Raw genomic sequence first — 14,788 nt, forward strand, 5'->3', positions numbered from 1 at the left:
CTGAACACAAGCCAGAGAGCTTGTCAATAGGGTAGCAAGGGGTCTGAGGGGTTTTCAGTCTGCAACCCCACTCCCTGACCCCCAAGTCACTTGTTTAAAATGGCCCAAATTCCTGATGTATCTGAAATTGTTGCTTACTGAATTTTGGCTTTGCCACCTTCTAAGCTGCTGTCCTCAGTCATGCTGCCTAGGTTTGGAAAGGATGGACTTCAAGGTGAGCGGGCTCTAGTCCCCACTGGTGTGAAGATGACAAAAGCAGGCAAGCTCTCTTGTCTCCCCAAACCATATCAAATAGTTAGGTGCTGCAGTCAAATCCCTGGGAAATGCGTATTCCCTATAAAACAGAACCCGCTGTAAATTGGTGTCTTTTCCTCGGGTTTGGTGATTAAAACACAAAAAATACATCCTTTCATATTAACTTGAATGTTTTAGTTTTAATCTGCTATCAGAAGGCTCCTGCAAATCTTTCTAGTCCCGCATAATTTCATCTAACCCAACAGGCTCCATGTTTAATGGTTGCAGCTAAGCCTCCTTGAAACCCATCTACAAATATTGTTGATAGGAAAGAGGGGTCTCTGGCATGAAGCTGACCAAAACAAGTAAGTTGCAACTTGGAAAGTCTCATACATACTTATTCTTTTTCTTTAAAATGCCTGGGTTTTGGCTTGCAGGCGTTACTTGACAGCGCAGAATGGGAAAGAAGAGGAAAACCAAGCAATCAAGAAAGTAATTGTATCTTCTTTCCACTCCTGTGTTATTTCAACAAGTGACTGCCATTTTTCACTCTGGCTTTTAAGTCAGCCCCTCAGTGCCTGCGTTTAGAGCAGGTGAACAGTAAATCATGGAATGGTTTGGGTTGGAAGGGACCTTCAAAGGTCACATAGTCCAAACCGCCCTGCAATGAGCAGGGACATCTTCAACCAGCTCAGGCTGCCTGGAGCCGCATCCAGCCTGGCCTTGAGTGTCTTCAGGGATAGCACATCCACCACCTCTCTGGGCAACCTCTGCTGGGGTTCACAGAATCACAGAATGGTTTGGGTTGGAAAGGACCTTAAAATCACCCAGTTCCATCCCTGCCATGAGGGGTTTTACCGAAATCACCCACTCTGGATTTATTTTGGCTGTTGCAAGCTTAGGCAGAAGACAAACCACACCACCATAAGTTGTATGTGCTATCGGGGGCCGGGCTGAGCTTACTTAACCTGTGCTTGCACTTGTATACATCTCACCACGGATTTTACCAGGGAAGCAAATAAGAACAGAGAAACAGCGGAAATGGACAACAGGGAAGCCTTGATTGAAACAGCTCTTCCCCTCCCAGACCTTGGTTTCAGTGCAGTTTTATTTAGTTAGTTTTTCTTTAGTTTAGTTATTTATACATATTATTATTGTAATATATATATAGATCTATACAGACAAATACACACAGTGAAGGTCTAGTGTGAGCTCTCGGTAGCTACTGGAACCTTCAACTGTGCAGCTGAGAAGGGTGCTCCCACTGGAGGAGCAGCACAAACTACATAAACTTTTATATATATAAATGAAACTTATATATATACAGGTTTATATATAAATCTCTCTACATATACAGATAAAACTCCTCTGGTACCACAACGTAAGACAACGTGCGTTTACTCGCTCCAAAGAGAACACGTCCCCGCTGCTGGGCACTGTTTCGGCCCCTGCGGTGGTGCTGAGGGGCGGGTCGGTGCTGCTGGAACCCGCTGGAACAATCTCGAACCACCATGAGCGGCCGCGCCCAGCAGGGGGCAGCCCGCGCTCTCCTCACGGAGGCGGCCGTTACCGGTCACCTCACAGAGCGACTGTGACGGGTTGAGTTCCGAATAGTTGGGAGTAGAGCTTGGTCCTCAGAGTAGAAGGCTTCTCCCATGGTTTTCCATGGTCTTCCATGGTCTCCCGTGCCTGGAATACATTTAATTCCTTCAGAAGCGTGAGGAAAACTTCGTGCCTGTGAATCTGCTGGTGAGCTGTGCAAACATCTCCTGGACTGTGGTGTCAGGTGAGCTCTGTCTCTTTATGGACTTTCCCTGTCAAAGTGACGGGTATTTGGTAACATGCTGTAGGTTTTGTTATCCTAACAGTTAATATGTCGGTATTTATTCATTTTTATTCATGGCAGCACAGCTGGTGGGTAGGCTGAGCCTGTGTCTGTGCCTCTGAGGGGCTTTGTGTTAAAGCAACCCCAAGAAGCCCACAGACCAAACTACACAAAGCAGGCTTATGGGGTTTTGAAGTGTGATCATCTGCAACATCCACAAGCAAAAGTGAATGCTGGATGAAATTGACTTTTTAACGCTTGAAACACTCAGTTTCTTGGGTCCAATTGTACAGGAGGTAACTCCAGAGGAAATGGGAGGTTGTTAGGTTGGCTGTAGAAAACAGTGTGGAGGATGGAGACTGATAAAGACAGCCCAGGAAGAGGAAATGATGTGATGGGCATCACAAGGCGCATCATGGTTTTGATAATTGAAAATGGTTAAGTTCCCTATGGGAAATGAATTCAAGGCGTTGGAGATTTTAGTGGTTTTTTTTCCTCTAATTTGTCGAATAGACTTATTTTTGTAGGTTTTTCCCAGTTCTGACTTCTCTAATATGGCACACTGTTACCTATACCAGCTTTTTGGTGACATAGGGAGCAGACACATAGTTACCCATCGCACATTGTATTATGGAGTAAAGCTGCTCTGTATAATGCACATATGTAGGTGCACTTCATGTTATAGAGTAAGGCTGTAGCTGCTTTTTCTGTTTATTAATGGTGGACTGGTGCAGTTGCAGCTCATAATCGGAACATCTTCCCATGTTGTGGTCATGACCTATGTACTTAGAGGAGCACTAGGATAAATAGAATAATCTTAGACAAATTTGTCTCTAGCAAATCTAGTGACCTAACGTGTTTCTTATATCTTTTTCCCTAACTGAAATCTCAGCTTGCTTTTCCACCACTGCCAGTTTATAACTTCCCCCACCCCACATCTTTCTTAAGTTACTGTTCACTATCCCCCAGATTATGGTGTTCATACAGCCTCTGGCATATGGTTGAGTAGATTGTGCTGATGAGCACTTATACATGTGAGGTTTCCTTTCAGTATCAGCATTTTTGATAAGGATTCCCAGGGAAGAACAGCCCTTTCGTGATGTGGTTGAGACCTTCCTCAGCTCTGCAGCCTTGGCAGCCTTTCCATAGCAGTTTTGTGTCCTAGTCAGGGCCCCTTCCTTGCGCACTCTGCTGCTGGGTTTTATCAGTTCCTGCTGTGGGTGGCCCTTTGCTGGAAGCTGTTCAGCCCCTTACTGAGATGGGCTGCTGTTACGTTTGGTGTCTCTGGCTGGAGTTTAGCTGAGCTTTCTGAAATGCATGCTCTTTTGTGAGTACGTGAGGCAGGACAGAGCTGAGGAAGCTCGTTTGGATGCCAGGAGCAGTATAGCCACATCAGCACGTGCTGTAATTGAGCCAGCTCAGAAGCTGTAGGCAGTGTAGCTGTATTTTATTCTCCTGAGCAGGCTGAATTAGTCTGCAGGGAACTCTCTGGCTCCCTTTGGTTAGCGGGAATGATGCCGACTGCTGCTGCATCATAGTATTTATTTCACTGGAGCATCACTGACCTATATCAGCGAATGAGCATAAAATCAGTAGCACTTCTAGGTATAACTGTTGTGTTGATCCATTCTCAAAGTCTTCCTCTTTCCCTGTGTCTGAGGGGTGTATGTATCACCTCTGATACCTGGTTGGTTTTGTTCTGTTGGATGCTACAAGAGCAGAGAGGGTTTATTGGCATTAGTGTTCTAGATGCTGTGACTCTTCAAACTTGTCATGCTTTGTGACTAATGTCAGTGCTATGTCTAAAAAGCTCTATAACTTCAAATCTGAATGAACCTTTTAAAAATTAAATTAAAAGCAGTGGTGTGTTTTAGTTTTCTCTACAAGTCTGGGAGAGAAAAATAATCAGTGTGTGCCTGATCATTACAGAACTGCTTGAAGGTATTGCCATTACGGCTTTCTTTTTGTACCCACTCTGGTTCTTTGTCATACATGTTTTGGGCAGAGCACTGGATTTTAGAGGGAATAGAATTCTTCTCCTACATGTTTTCTGTTGTACCATGTGGCATAGTGATATTGATAAACCTTGTTTTATTATTTGACATTGCTCTGGACTCAAGGTAACCTTGACATTCACTTTTGGGACAAAGTTAAACGACTCTGTTAATAAACCAGTAATTTAGGCTTCTTTACCAAATTTAGTAAAACCAGCCTTTTTCTGTTGGGGGATCTAAAATGAGAGTGACCCAATTGCTATTTCCCTGGACTAGTTTAGAAAGGGAACTTGAAGCGCCGCAGGGCAAACTTCGGTTTATTGCAGTATTTTATATATTACATTAACTTCCTCAGTTGTCTCATTGATGCAGAGGCTAGTGGTTAGCTTTGGATTAATGTTCTAGTTTTAAACAAGATAAATAGAATCTTTAAAAAGAGAATTATGATTGATACTTAGCACAAGCCTAACTCTGATATGCTTCAGGGATTCCTTTGAATTCCTGTTCCTGAAAATGAAAGAATTGCTCTGTGTGGCAGGTGCAGAGGGAATTTCTTGTGTGTGTGTGTGGGGGAAACACCTTAATTAAACTTCCTGCTGAAAAGAAATCTGCAGGGAGTCAGAGGAGCTTCTCTGCAATTGCCAGCTGTGGAATTTGAATTTTGGGCACTTACTAGTGAAATCACTGGGGTTTTGTGGAGTTTTTGTGTGTTTTTTCCTCCCTCCCCTTTAATTAGTGCCATAAATATGTTCCTGAGTGGTTTCTCCCTCACTTAAGTGCCACATTGGCTTCCCACCTGCATGTATTTTTCAGAAAGTGCAATAATGGCCCGGGTCAGAAAATGAGTAGTTGGAGTTGAAGGATCAGTCAGTAAATTAACAAGTCTGGGATGCCTTGTTACTCTTGTTCTAAACATAGATACTTAGAGCCTGCTCCACAGGTACTCTATTCAAACAAGCTCTGTCAAACTACTTAACTTCCTTCCACTAAAAGCCCTTTGCAAGTAAGTAACATATGGACAACATTTTGGGAACAGTACACAGATACAAGTGTGATTGCTGAGACTCCAAGGCCCATGCTTGGGTTTGTATGCAGCTGCCTAATTCCATTAATGCAGTGCTTCCAGAGTTTCCGCCTGCAGTTCAGGTAGTGGTGTGTCTGAATTCAGCACCTGTATAATGCATATGTGGGCATGACAAACCTAACCTTTTCACCCCCGATTTAATGCTAAATGTTGTCGTTCTTCATTGGTAAGCAGCATTAAATCTGCATAGTTACTGATGTATGGATTGGTGCTGTGAAAGTTGCCAGTTGCATGATGAAATGGTCCAGCCATTGATGACATGCCGTGAATTCCTCCTGTTGCTTCCTTGTTTCTTTGATCCCCTTCTGGTTTTATTTCTGTGCTACGAATCATTTTTCCAAATTCCACTATTGACGTGCACTCCAGGCAGCTTTTTATGGTTCCCATAGTTTTCAATTTAGTAATTTACTAAGTCTGAAACCTCATGCTGAAATTTGTCCTTTCAGCCTGAAGCCCCTAATGTTCTATAACTAGTTGAACTCAGTAATTACACAAAATAAGCTCTGTAATTTTGCAATATCTTCCTCTCCCAGTGATTTCCCAATGTATTTGTCATATATGCACTTTTACTATGAAGTTGCTATGTAAATAAACCTAAATGGACATCTGCCTAATTTATAGTTACTGTTGCTTGGTGCTAGCAAAAAGAGGAATGATTAGCTTGTGTAGAGCAGATAGGACTGGTTCAGATTTATTAAACTGGTGGCGCTCTAAAGTGGAGTTCTGATTACCCAAAGTCAACAGTAAATCTCATAAATCTTAAAGCAGTGTTTGACCCAGATTTATTAAATCTTTTTTTCAGACCCATGGAAGTAAATGAGATTTTGAGGTCAGCCTGTTCTAGTGATTATTTGATTTCATGGGAAACAAAAATCTTGAGACTTACCAAATGTTTGTATTTTTATTTTTTTTGTAGTGAAACAATGAATGGTAAGTCAAGAAATGTGAATTGTTTGTAATTCCCTGCTGAAAAGTTTCAGACATCTAACCTCAAGGTAGAGGGAAATTCATCATGTGTTAATTGGGCAGAACAAGGGATAACAAAATAGGAGACTTGATGTAAACTCTTTACTAATCTCAGCTATATGTAAGTACTCAAATATACTGCATACATTTGTAGCTAATTAACTTGTCTCCTGAATTATTATGAATTGTATTATTGTAGCTGCTGTGAGACCAGGACTAGAGTTGTAAGGTGCTGCCAGGGAACACGAAAGAAGGTTTCTTGGAGGAGGCTGGCAAATGAAACAAGAATAAAACCCCCAAGGCTTTTCTCTAAGCCTGACTGAAGAGGCAGGAGTGAGAGAGGAGACAGTGCTGGACAATGTCCAGTGTTTGTCAGCTGAGTAAATGCTGAACAGTGGCTTTTGCACACCCCCAGAATCAACTGAGTTAATTCTGAAGGTATTTTCAAAGAGCATCGAGGTGGTACTTGATGGGAGATTCAATACAGTATATATCCAAGTCTATGAACTGTACCTTCTCCCTAGGAAAAAAAACTCACCGTGTTGTTAATATACGGAGAAGCAGACACAATCCCAGAAGTCTTTGTGGATCAATATTATGTTGAGGTAAAAGAAATGAGGTTTGTGGGTCTTCCCAGGGGTACAGCTTGTGTAAAAGGATGTGCAAAGACACAATTTACTCTGCAAGGAATACTTTAAGCGCTACCACGCATTCACAGTTGCATCTGCATTTAAGTTACAGATGAGGTAAAGCATCTTCTAACCAGTGTCTTCTGCTTTATGGCTTTCCAAAGAACTTTGTGACAAGGTTGGCATCAGAACAGGATTGTATTTTCCCCCTAAGTTTTAGATGCTATTACATTGTTATTACTGAAAAGAAATTCCTTGAAGTGTGTTACTTGAAGTGTTGCACAGGCTTTGATTTGCCACTGCCAGTGAAAGAAACACGAGGAAGTCATCCCCTGAGGGTTTTCAGTATGTGCCCTTTCTAAGCGTGGTCAGGTAAGTAGAAGATAAGGCAAGGTAAAATGTCAGTGCTGTACCTAAATGTGACCATCCCTGGTTGTGCTTGCTACTTTGTTATAAGTGCCTGGTGTTAAAGACCAAGCAAAGGCAGCTGCAGCCTTGCAGGTCACTGTGTAGCTCATGTGGAATGGAGCTTGTATACCTCTGTTCACCCTGATTCATAGCAGGTGGAGGTACTGTATGCAGGGAATCTTGAAGTGACTTCAGTTCTGTAGCCTTCTTTAAAAAGGAATAGGAAAAACAAGTTTAAACCCCCAAAACATAAGTGATGATGAGTAAGAAAATATTTCTGTATGAATAATGTGTTATTGTAAAAACACAACCTAACTGCAGAAATCTGGAGTTAAAAAGACTTAAAATTGCACAGCTGTAGTCAAATTCCAAGTGTCAAATCAACATTCCTGGTTTATCTCCAATTTCAATTCCTGTAGTTTACATTATAGCTGCATGAAAGTGCTATTAAGAGCAGAGCCCAGATGTTGTTGCTGATTATTACTGTTTATTGTTGTGCAGAAGGAAAATAATATCTGATTTCTGTTTAGAAAACACTGTGGAGATAAATGCAAGCATCAGAATTGGATTTCAATGGTATTGCTACAAGTATGATGCATTTTCCCTTTTCCCTAACCACCCTAGTCCCTAAACCCCTTATAATGCTTCTAGTACAATATTTTGCAGTCTCTATACAATACAACTTTCCCAAAGTCTGAGAGCTATTTATAATTATGTATTTTCATCTCTCAGAGCATCTTTAAAACAACCTACCAGCAAGAAAACAAAGATTGCTCAGCCTCAAGGAAAAGGAAAGAGAGCCTGAGCACAGTTCTGGGTAGGTTCTCAGATGCTGCATATTCCTGGAGGTGCCTCTCTGTTCTGGACCATGTTGGCACTTAGGATCACAGAATACTTTAAATTCGGAAGATCTCTGGAGACCTCTAGTCCAACCCTTTGCTTAAATTGGGGCCAGCTTTTAAGTTTAGTCAGATTACTCAGGGCCTTATTGGCAGAACTTAAGGAGATTCCATGGCTTGTTTGGACCCTTGTCCATGTTTGACCAGCCTTATGGTGAAAAAGCTTTCTCTCTCTAAGTTTCCCCAGTCTTGCTCTTAACTTGCTAATAGATAATATCTTGCCTACACAGGCAAGAAAAAAAATATTCTTCTCCCTCTTTGGTGACTCACTGATGTAGTTAAGCACAAGATACCCTATGCTCATCTCTATTTATACATTAACAGACGTGTGATGCAAATGCCTCTGGGATAAATGTAGGTAATTGCTGGTTCTTGATAGGAGACCAGATACAATGGTAATCAGTTTGGAGTGACTGAGTTCCATTTTGTTTCTCCTAGACATTTCCTGTCACTTATGCTGAATCTGTTAATATTCTTATTCATAGTGCATTTTAAAATAGTTTAAAAAGTGACCCTACTGTAAGAACTATTATTTGCTTTTAATGTAAAGCATCACTGAAGACAGCTTGCTAATACTCTGTGGTTATCACAAGTATTCTTCCTGTTTTCTGACAGGGAGAACCTCTAGCACAGTTGAACTTTCTCATGGTATCTGCTTTATATCGCTGACCTTGGCACTGTTAATTATAGAGATTAATTCTGCTTGGCTATGGGTGTGCAGCTGCAGGCTCTGAAGCTCATTCTGCACGTACCTCTCTGATATCCCCCTAGAAAAAAGTGACTCCTGAAAAGCCTCAAATCCTTTTTCCTCATTTTTGCTAATTGACATTCCAAACATGCAAACTTGTGTGCAGTGTTTAAAGGTTGTTGATGTGTATGCAAGGATGTGGTCTTCATCTTCACGTCCATACAAACCTGTGCACCCATTGCACTGGCTGACACATATCACTCCGACAGGGAAACAGGGTATTTTACTCTCTAAGCACAACCAAGAGTTTCAGTTAAGTTTAATGCTAAATTACACTTTCTGCTTAGCTCGTGGTTTCATGTGAGGTGTTGGTCAGTTTCTCCTTTTCTCTTGTTATTTCAGTTATCTGAGGGTGGTATGGTGTTTTATGCTGTGAAGGCTTCCTTTGGACAATGGGAGTCCATGAGCTGTAGTGGGAAATACAGGACTGTGAAGGCACTTGGAGATTTACTGGAGCTTGCAGCTTGTCCCTGTAGACCTGGTTTAAAAAGATGTATTAAAAAAGGGAAAGAAAACAATCTTCCTGTTCCATGAACCACATGAGAATTGTGTTTGTTCCTGTTTTGCTTTGGGTCAAAAATTAAATTTAGGGTTTTTTTCTCCCCTAGAAAAAAAAAATACCAAAGAAAGAGCCTTCCCTAAGTAATACTGTTGTGGAGAGAGGGGGAAAAGATTTAGCTTCAATTCTTTACTATAAAAAAATAAATCTGGGTCTTGAGGTGATGTTGACTTTCATGATTAATGGTCGCTTAGTTACTTTTGGGTGTAAATCTTTCTATTTTCATCTTGAAATTTCTATTTGATACCTAAAGGCTTAATTTTAAAGAGTAGCAGTATGCGGGTAGAAAGAGCCCTGTGTATAAGTAACTGCTGCTTTTCTTTTTTTATTCTTTTTAGTTCTGATAAAAATGGCAGGGGAATTGGTGGGAGGGGGAAGGGGGGGACCCCCCCAATGGATGTAATATCTCACTGGTGAAAAATAGATACTGAATTACCAAAATTTGCCCCTGGACAACAGATGTGAATTTCAGTCAGTTCTGCCAAGTACCCAGCAACGAAAGGTATCTTTCAGGCTTTATTCAATGTTTCTCATTGTGCATGTGCAAGGAAATGTGATCTTGATGCTTGGAGATCATCAAGTAATTAGTTTGGGGTTTTTCCCAGTGAAAATTGCAGAGGAAAATACAGTGGGAAGCCAAAAATCCTACAGAAAATAGATTTTTTTTAATTGGGAATAAAAAAAAATTGGACATCTAAACACAAAGAAAAACCTTTTATAGTTTTTCCATGAGGATTCTGACTATTCCAGCTTAAAATGAATCTTTGTTTTTCACAGAGGTTCAATTTAAAGTTTGAGAAAATCTCATTGAAAATCAGCTTTGAAAATTCTTCTGTCTGAGTGATGCAGGTGGTGGTGCACTGAGTGGTGCTCCTCTTCAGTTACAGAGGGGAAGATTGAAAATTGTGATGATTTTCTTGAATAACTTCCTTATAATAACAACAGGCAGATTACCTGTGTTCTCCTTCATTCTCTTGCAACCAATTTGCTTTGTGGTCAAGCCCTTCAGCTTCCCCATGTTTCGGATTACAGTCCATTTTCACAGCCAGATATTTACCTGTGTTGTGGCTGTGTTACAGAACAGTTGCATGCAAACTGACATCTGAAGCTGCTGTCTCAAATCTTCACCAGCTGAGAAATATTCTGGTATTTAAAGAGAAATCTTAACGTTCTGCTCACACCACAGAATGAAGCTGTTTGTCACATCTCTGGTACCCCATTTGGATATCGGGCAGATGAAATCAGAACTTTCTGATTCAATTTTCATGTGAGGGTCAGTTTTGATTTGAAATATATATTCTTTATGCAAACCACATCTGCTTTCATCTTGATTCATTTCACTTTTGTACGCCATGTGCTATAGGCATCACCATAACTGCATGTTCAGATTATTTTCCAGTGGTCTTCCCATCCCCCCAGCCCCAGTTAAGTTTCCATTAGGAGATCATCTCATTTAGTCATCTCTGATAGTGAGTATATCCTTGACACTTCTCTCACCCAGACCATCTTGCAGGGAGAATTTGCATGAGCTGTTGATGTTTTGGTGATCTACATAAGATTGATATAACTGAATTTAGACCTGTCGGAGTCAGGAGATTAAGTCGAGCTGCAAGAGCTCAGTGCTCAATTCTCTGAAACATCACAGCTATGTTACCTCTGCTTAGTGCCTGACTTTTATCGGAGTAAATCTTGACTTTGTGTTTCAAAAATTAGTGGTTTATTTATGTGTTTTATTTGTGAAGAATTGTGACAATCTGGATAGAGAAGAAACTGAGAACAGAAGTGGAGTTCGGATATCTCCAGGTATCAACACGCCATGATTTTCTTCCCTTGTGAGCTGCCACAGTGCAGTTCTGGAGTAGAGTCTATAGAGGGAGCGCCAAATGTGTGGTGAAGTGGGACAGTGAACAGCTTCCACAAAGAAATGCAGCATATCCTGCAGAAACAAATCCTGTCTTTCTCCCGCGGAAAGGTGTCACCTTATATGCTTTTCCCAGAGAAATGTTAAATTGAAATCCCAATTTTTGTGTTACTGGAATTTTCTCCATCCTGCCTGTGGAATGGTGGCAGCAGTGATGAGCCACTTTCTTCCCACGCTGATATGCCAGAGCTCTGAAAATTACTCTTGGGGAGATGAGAAGTTTAAAGGCGAGAACACTTACCCAAGTATTTCTGAACTAAGGAGTCACTGTACATAAGTGTCTGGTTTCAAAGTCTGATTTTTATTAGCCTAAAAAAATTCTCCTCCTCTTCATTCATTCTTTGTTGTTGTGCGATAAGTGTGTAGTTTATGTAGATGTTCCTATTTAGAGGTGGCTTGGTAGGAGCTGTTATTTTGTTGTGGTGGTAAAGTAGAAGTGAGAAAACACCACCTCTTCCTCTGGTCTCTTTGCCCTGCTGTGTTAACTATACACTGTGCAATGTCTGGTGCCTTCACAGTGCTTCAAACCAACACCTTGTTGGCTGCTTTTATTTCCAGTTCTCTGTTATCTCACGGCATCTCTGATTTTTTTATTTTTCTTCTTTTTATTGAACTATACTAGAGTCTTTAAGCATTTATGTTGCTGCTTTTATTATGCAGCTTATAGATGGTGCGTTATGCAACTTGTGAAGAGCAGTAGTCATTTCAGTTGCACTGTTTTGCTGGGGGATTTTTACATTGAAATATTATATGCAGCTAACAGGGCTTTCCTGCCATAGTTATTCTGAGTGAAATGTGGTGAAGAAAAGGAAGCTTCCACGGAAGATTAGCAGAGATGGGAACAAGTCTCTTAGAAGAAATCATTTTAGGTTCCCAAAGTAACCATCTAAAGTCACATTATAGACATCTCTTAACATATGCTGTCAAGTCCCAAAAAATCTGTCTGCAACCATGACAAAGCAATGGATATAAAAGATGTAGAAGAAAAAGGGGAAAAATGAAACAAAACAACAAAACCCAAACAACACCCCCACCCCCTCCAGCTGACAAAAAGCCACAACAAACAACAACCCACCTCCAGAAAAAGTGGAAAAAGTAAGTATGTGCATTGGGAGTGATTGTGGAAGCATTGCTTTTCACACACAGTCCTATATACAATTACTGTCTAGCACTTAAGTTCAACTATGTGAGTGCATTAGAAATACCCAAAATAAGCAGAAGTGAAAAGAGATGACACATTTGCTAATTTGATAAAGTAGATATATTTGTACTCGCTGAACATTCACTATTTAAAATGTCTTTAACATCTCAGCCACGTCTCTAGTATGGTTTCCTATACCTGGTTCATGGTGTTCTGCCAAAAGATTGAGTCCTGACACATCAGATCCCATTGTTGTTGCTCTTCTCATTAGAAAAGAACATCAGTTGTTCAAATGGCTATTTTCCAAGACGGTGATGCTACCATAGGGTATATTTGCTTTAAATAAAAGCTATTTAGAAAAATGCACGAACTGCTTCACATATTGAATAAAAGATAAATTGGTATACATAGCTCTCCTATCTCCAGATGGGTTAGGTGGAAAGCAAGAAATATATAAATTGAGATTAATTCGTATACATGCGCGCTGTTTAGCTTTCAGGAGGTAAAACACTGTGTACTTTCCTGAATACAATTCCATGTGCACATATGCACATCTTCATATGTGTGCATCTTAATAGGTACTTGGCTCATTTAAATCAGAAGAAGATGCATGCTAAAAACGAGGTGAAGTTTTCTCCTGTTTGGGACACCCAAAGTCATTGTGGTCAGTAGGTAATCCCAGTGATGGGCTGCTTCCTCTGTCAGAGGAGGATTTTTCAACTGAGACATCTTTTTTTGGCACACCTGGTAAGCCCTTTCCTTGCATGTTTCTGGCATCATCAAGAAGATGTCAGGTGCTTGTCGGCTCTTTGCATTATGGTTTGCTTCAGAAATCAGCTGTTGGGGTTACCAACGATACCTACTGAAAAACTCGGCACTGTGACTTCAGAGTTGCAGCATGGACACATGCCCCCCTCATGCTACAGACCTTCCTGTCTGTTCTGTGCTCCAGGAAGAAGATGCTTGTACTGCCTGCTGTTGTTGTATATTTTGGTTACTGGTAACCTAGGAACTCTGAAGGGATTCCCTCCCATGTGTCCTTGTTACCCCCACCAAAACCTACACAATTGCGTGCTTGGGTCAGCCTTCTTTTATGTATGATTTAGCCCAAGTGATGGGGAAATCTCGGTCGTGAGAGGGACAACCACTGAGCAGATATCCAAACCAGAAATCTAAGCACACCTTTGCTGGGACTTGGAAGAAGCAGCAGATGAAAAGATTTTTAAAAGAAAACAGATGATCTTTAAAGTCCCTTCCAACCGAAACCAGCCTGTGATTCTATGAAAAACAACACAGGGCAGAGCAAACAGTTTGGGAAAAAAAAACAGCATAGTGTGGTGGATGTCTTCTGGATGCTTCTTTGATTATTTTTGTACAGTGCTCTGACAACAATTTTTTTTTTTGTGCATTTTCAGTATGTTACTATAGATTTTGAGCCAAAAAGCACCTTCTGTAAATACATTCCAGATGTAGCTTTCCAGGTCAGAATTCTTCCTAGGTAGCAATGTGAGACCTTATCGTAGTGTAAGATGCTAATCTTGTAGTTTTGTCTTATATCCAGGCAAAATCTGTCTGATAGCAGAGGAAACATACCACCCAGCCAGGGCTGACTTGCAACTCCTGGTATTTTGCAAGAGCAGCCTCAAACATTATCAGGAGTTGTATCTTTTGGGGTAGCACCTGTTGGAGTAAGCATTGTGCTAGCTAAGGAACTTGTAGTTTCATCAGGTAAGAACAATTTTGTAGGAGAGGGAATGTGTATGGCAATAACACTAAACTCCGTAAGTTTACTGTTGGAAGTCCTGATATTAGAGGTGCTTCTAGTAGACACAGAATGGAAAAGAAAAATAAATGAGGGATTAATTGCATCTTTTTACTTTCAGATGGAAAACCAGATAATGAAGGATGCACAGTAAGTTTTAGAATTGTCTTCATTTTACTTGAGCATTCAGCAGCACTTTGGTAGAAATTCCTCATTGTTGGCTTTTTAAAACTGTATTTAATATAGTTCCAAAATGTGTATAATTATCACTTTTATAGATCCACACAGTCTTTTCTCAGCCAGTGAGGGATTAAAACTGAAAGCGATTATTAGGAGGTGAGAGTATTTGTGCTGTTGCTATCCTTTCATGTTTTGCCTTTTTTCTTCCTTTATTATTTTTCTGTCTTTAATCCCCTTCTCCCTAATTTACTCTTTGAGGCAGTGGGAATGGCTTATAAAAGGATGATCAAAGCATGAAGGGAATAATTGTCTCTTTTGGTTTCTAAGTCTCACCTCAGTATTGCAAATGGGCTATGAACCATCTTTTTGTTAATACCCAAGTACCTCTGTATAATTTCTTATTTTGGCAGTGGTCTGTGAGATTATGCAAGTCAGACC

General features: G+C 40.7%; 1 long non-coding RNA gene across 5 annotated transcripts in view; it reads left to right on the forward strand.

Annotated features, from left to right (window-relative positions):
• The first annotated feature begins 1,897 nt into the window (after positions 1 to 1,897).
• The window catches only part of LOC133273519 (uncharacterized), a 134,927-nt gene continuing 122,036 nt past the window's right edge, over positions 1,898 to 14,788 (forward strand). For 2 of the 5 annotated variants that reach the window (XR_009744864.1, XR_009744863.1), the window contains exon 1: positions 1,924 to 2,020. This is a non-coding gene — a long non-coding RNA (uncharacterized LOC133273519). Of the gene's footprint in view, positions 2,021 to 14,788 lie in introns of all 5 variants that reach the window. The other 3 variants (XR_009744866.1, XR_009744865.1, XR_009744867.1) reach the window with 3 other exon arrangements.

Source organism: Pezoporus flaviventris, unplaced genomic scaffold (assembly GCF_033815535.1).
Source record: "Pezoporus flaviventris isolate CSIRO_AGI_PZ_B2104156 unplaced genomic scaffold, CSIRO_AGI_Pfla_v1 ptg000031l, whole genome shotgun sequence".
In the NCBI taxonomy this organism is placed as follows: domain Eukaryota; kingdom Metazoa; phylum Chordata; class Aves; order Psittaciformes; family Psittacidae; genus Pezoporus; species Pezoporus flaviventris.